Source organism: Pundamilia nyererei, unplaced genomic scaffold (assembly GCF_000239375.1).
Source record: "Pundamilia nyererei isolate P.nyererei 1_Seehausen unplaced genomic scaffold, PunNye1.0 scaffold00375, whole genome shotgun sequence".
NCBI classification, from domain to species: domain Eukaryota; kingdom Metazoa; phylum Chordata; class Actinopteri; order Cichliformes; family Cichlidae; genus Pundamilia; species Pundamilia nyererei.
The window spans coordinates 49,363-55,087 of record NW_005187776.1 but is presented as its reverse complement, the minus strand read 5'-3'; positions in this window follow the sequence as shown (position 1 = coordinate 55,087).

Here is a 5,725-nt window from a genome sequence, read left to right as displayed (position 1 = left end):
TGTTTTTTAAAATGTAATTGTTATTTATAATATGTATGTAACTTTGTAATTTTAACGTGTTGTCGCCTCTTGGCCAGGACTCCCTTGAAAAAGAGGTTTTTAGTCTCAATGGGATTTTTTTCCTGGTTAAATAAAGGTTAAATAAATTAAATAAATAAATTTTAGGGAATTTGCAATCAATCGGGATCGCCCATGTGGAGAAGCTTGTAATAACAAAAATGAATGCCAAAATCATTGGATGACACCTACTTTGTTCCTTGGTTATTATTGCATGGTTTGAAATACTCTTATGCCTTTGCTGCTGTGTGCTGTATGGTGTGCATGCATCCCTCAGGTGAGTATGTAAATAGCTGTGTTATCACTACTTGCTGATTCTCTTTTCCTTTCAACTTTGTTTCTGTCTCTTTTTAGGGCTGTGCTTTAACCTGACACACTGTAGCTGCATTTTAATGCCTGAAACTAGCTTCTCAGCAATGATAGGAGCAGTTTTGAACTCCTAAACTCAAACTTCCTGCCTTAAGAAAAAAAGGGGGAAAAAATACCACACTGCACTTTTAGTCAGGCTCTAATTAGCTGCTTCACTTGCCAGAGGATCTGAATCTCCCAGGACAAATCCCTGCCTTACTGTGCCTTAAACCAAACTCTTCATTTCAGACACAGAAAAATGTTTTCTTCCCCAAAATAAATCACAACAGATTTCTGTTAAGTAATGCAACATTGAAGACAAATGGCCTGTGTTATAGTTGTCCTAACCACCACCTAAATTAATCTGAGTACATATAATAATGTTCTTTATAATTGAAAGGGGAAAAGACAGAGCACAAAGCTGAACATCAGTGATCTGTGTTAGTCACATCCTTGGTCACCGAGGTCACAGAGAGCTATGATAGAGGGAGCCAGAGTCAAAGTACCAAAGTACCAGCTTCAGTTTGTATAAAGAAAAGCTCTGAAAAATTCAGACAGACACGGGGGGTTTCTTTGTGTTGTCAGATCCCAAACAGCCCACATACGCCTGGAGTCTTCCTCCTTTTACCTTAGCCAACCTTTCGACTGATCATCTCTGCTGACAGCGGACATGACGCTGGAGACACAAACGAATCCTTTGTACTCGAGCGTAAAGCTTTACATCACACCTTAAACTGTCACATGTATGAACCCGAGCCTGCTCGTCACAACACAGTTTATCCATTGACACCTCAACCCATCTGTCCTCAACTTGAACCTGTCCGGTACACCTGAACCTTCATGTTCGTCTTTCACACCTGAGCCAGTGATTTTCACAGCTTTGCCCCTGCACATGGTGGTGTCATAAATACAATAACTTATGAAAGAGTTTCTCAAAAGTCTTTAAATGCTTGAACACTTCTGTCATGCTTGTAATAGAGTGACATTACTATATAAATTGCAGGTTTCCAAAGACTTCAAATTAAAGCAAAAAGCATAATTATAATTTACGATTACTGACAGTAGCTAGGGAAGTTATTGAGCACCGATTTGGCTCCAATAAGGAATGCTGTTCATGACTAAATACTGCTGTTACATGAAGCTGGGAAGAACAACAAACATGGGACAATAATTAAAGTCACCTATTTCCTACTTTTTCACTGGTATGACCTTGAAAGCTTATACCATTTTTTAGGCTCGATAATTTCCCATCTTTTGTCAGAAATAAACTTTATCTTCTTCTGTGAAATCTCTGTGCTGTACTTAGATGGAAGATTTACTTGGTGTGAAAGTAAAACACAAAGACAATGTTTGTCTGTTGCTAGATGTCGGCAACATTGACAGCACCCAGCAGCATTATGTTTGAAACACTGACATTCAAAGTTGCTTAAAAACCAGGCTATAAATGAACAGATGTGGTTTAAATGCACAGTAGCACACAGTAAGACTCTCTCTTACAAAATAAGAGAGAGTGTTTGCTCAAGATAAACAACTTGTCTGATTATGAAATATTTGTTATTTCCCCCAAAATAGCCAAAAGTTGGATTAGTGGTTTCATTTTTCAAAACAAACTTCCCGTTGTTCAAAATTCTGAGAAGGACATGAAACAGAGGTTGGGAAAATGTTATGACTATTGGCACAACTTTGAGTTTGGAGCCACTTTTCAACCAAGACCACATTTTTTTTAATAGTTAACCAACCGTCATTAAACATCAAAATGTCTGTTAGGCTTTGCATGGAGTTACACCAAACGTAGCCTAAAGGCACCTTAAAAACCGTGGGTCCTACGGATGAACTCATCTAATTCAGGAACTTTGCTTTAATACTCACTGATGATGGATATGCCACTGAGCACATAACCTCACATAGAGCTGAGAGGTGATACCTTACAAGAGCTGCTTTTAAAGTCCCTTATCAGCTGGTGCCTGAGTGTTTAAGAGGCACAATCCCCATTCAAACCAACTTTATAGGTTTCCAGAGAAACATATGTCTCCATGGTGATCTGAGGGGCTTCCGCTGGTAAAGCCTGGGAAGTAAAGCTGCATCGTTTTTGTATTTTCTCCTCCTGGGAGGCTCACAGTGATCTTAATGTGTAGGTCAAAGATGCTATAACACGTCTGAGTGTCGCCGTTTACAGCACCTCCAGGAATGGAGAATGGTTCAGTATCAAACACACTGATGGACAAAGTCTGGGGTTTGTGAGAGTCACCCAGGCAATAGTAAAACTAAGAGGGAGAGGGCAATAAGGTGGGGTTTAAAATGGGAACTGAGCACTTATGTAAGTGTACCGGCCACTGCTAGACTTGGCTTAGTAGATGGAAGGAGGGCAAGGTCGACATGCAGCCTTCTGCATGAGCGCTCTGCTAAACAACACATTTGGAAACTCTCAGGTGGAGAGTTCATTTGTGTCTGCTTGTAGACTTAAAAGGGAAGGGGGGGGAGGGGGGGTCGTCACAGAGTAGTCAAAATTCAGTCTGTTTCTCGCCCAAAGTACTGGTTGCTTTAATAATTCAGTGCCAATGGTGTTCTGGGAAGATGAAGCAAATATGTTAGACACTGTTTTTTTTTTCTCCATTAAAGCATTTTCTTAGAATAGTTCCAGTTACTGAAAGGAGGAAGAGATTACATAGTGGATGAAAAAGCATTTAGCAAAAATTTTATGTGACAAGAGGATTCCACTACAACGAAATCAATGCAGCGGTGCAATACTTTATTTCAGAGTCAAAACACTGGAAAACTACTTTTCAGTACAAAGTGTTTCATCAATATTCATGGCTCCTGTGTGTGAATGTCTGTGATCACAATCTTACTGTTGATGTTGAATGGTGCTTTATATTGTTAGGTAGAGGCCCTAACAACACAGAGAAAACTCCAACAATCAGATGACCCCCTGTGAGCAAGCTCTTGGCAACAGTGGGAAGGAAAAACTCCCCTTAAGCAAGAAGAAACCTCCAGCAGAGCCAGGCTCAGTGAGGGGCGGGGCCATCTGCTGTGACCAGGTGAGGGTGACGGGAGGGAGACAGGATGAAAAATGTGCTGTGGAAGAGAGCCAGAGTTAAATACTAAACCATTTTGTATGCAGGACCACTTTTTCCCTTTTAGACAGAATAATTTAACCAGTTTAATCACTTCTTTGTTCTACACGAACCCCAATAAACTTTGGACCAAATGACGTGAAATTTGTTGCAGGTCAGTTTTTACACACATACTTCATACTCATATGGTGTTTGTAATAATACAGCTGTGAGAACAGATATGCTGGTCATTGTTAAAGTGACCTGGCTGTGTCTTCTTTGTAAATTCGCTCCTTCTTACTAAAATCCTCCACTCCTCTTGAGGTATTTTTGCCATTTTGCCCTGCTTAGTAAATCTAGGCCTTAACCTGGAGCCACAATTCAGGCATTTTTTTTCCTATCACATCTCATTGTCATCTATTAATTTTATGAAAACTTAAAACACCCTGATATCTCAAGCTGGTTTTATTCCATGACTAGTGTGTTGCCACTAGTCATGCACAGATACAAAGTGATCCAGGAAGTACCAAAAATACCTAAAACTGAGGTCATTCACAATGATTCCTACTTAAAAAACAAGTACAGGACAACTTTTGGCCTATTCACTACATACAGCATATTCAAGTATTTAAATGACCAATCAACATCCAGGAACAGAAACCTGAAATCACCGGTTAAAACAGCCCGCTAGCGTCTCCTCTTCAGTAGAAGACTGAGAGACTTCCATCTGCCGCTGACGGTGCTTAAGATTGGCCGGAGGCATCATTCGATCAGAGTTTCCTCACCTGCTGTCTGTCTACACCAAGCGGTGCAAGTCTAAAGCCAGGAAGATTATGATGGACCTCTCCCATCCCAACAATGGACTCTTCTCACCTTTGAGGTCTGGGAAGCGCTTCCACTCCCTTAAGGCCAAAACAGAGAAATGAGGAGGAGCTTCTTCCCCCAGGCTATTCGGGCCCTGAGCCAAACACAAAGTTAAAAATCTGTAGATTTTTGTAGTAATCTGTAAATCTATGGTTGTGTGTGGGACAAATAACATTTGAATTTGAATCTGAAACAAAAGCATGGCCCCGGTGTCACTGAATGAATACCAAGAAATTAATCGTCAACAGCATTCTGTTTTTGAGTCCAGAATGAAGCAAATTAAAGTCAGACTATAAATTTGTATTTGAATAACACTGAAATTCGCACTAGTTATTGTCCACTGTTGACAACATTTGACTGTTTTCACATTGCACTGAAAGTAGCAAGTTGTGATCAAAGTGTTGTCACGTTGTGAAAAGGTGTATCTGATGAATGTTGGTCCGAGTTTAAAGTGACCAATCGCATCGTTATGATGTCAGAGTTTTGTGACGTGGAAAAAAAGACTGTCAATGTACACTGAGGGAAAAATCCAAAAAAGGGGGACGGAGTTGGGGTTAGGATGAGACCGTGATTGGGGTTATGGGTGATTGGGGTGATGGTATCCATGTCACAAAACTATGACATCACAGCAATGTTGTGACATCATTTCAACATGAAATGTTGAACCTGGACCAACATTAAATATGATGATGAGGAACAACTGCTATGGGCTACCACTGCACCACATTTCTGGACATTTTCTTCTTCAGACTGCTTCCGGATGTTATAGTAGAATTCCTCAATGATAGTCTGGCCCTGAGGGACAAACTGAGAGTGCACAAACCCCAAGAATCTTAAAGAAAACAATGAGCATGCTCTTGGTCACACTCCTCTGTGTTATACACTGCAAAAACTCTAAATCTTAGCAAGTAGCAAGCAGAGATGGGCAGTAATGCGTTACTGTAATCCGATTACTTTTTTCAAGTAACGAGTAAAGTAAGGGATTACTATTGCACAAATGGTAATTAGATTACCGTTACTTTCCCGTAGGAACGCTGCGTTACTGCGTTACTAAAACTGTGACTTTTTTGCGAGAATGTCTCACGACAGTGGCGTAAGCGAGTGCGACGTTTGTGGCAACAGCTGTGTGCAGATCAACAATGGATAATATATCGAGTGCAGGAGAGAGTATGAGCATGCAGCGTTTAAAGCGTGGAAGCACTGACCTTACTTTGAGTTTGATTCCATAAAAAGTGACAAAAACATTAGTGTCCGCTGTGCGTGGGAAGAAAAATTCTTTTTACAGCGAAAAAAACCCCAAAACTTCCAAGCAAGCACCGAGTGTGCTACGAATTCACAGAGAAACTCGCGGATTCTCCAACTGACCGCAGCACACCTGCACCAGGGTAAACCTCCGCCTACCC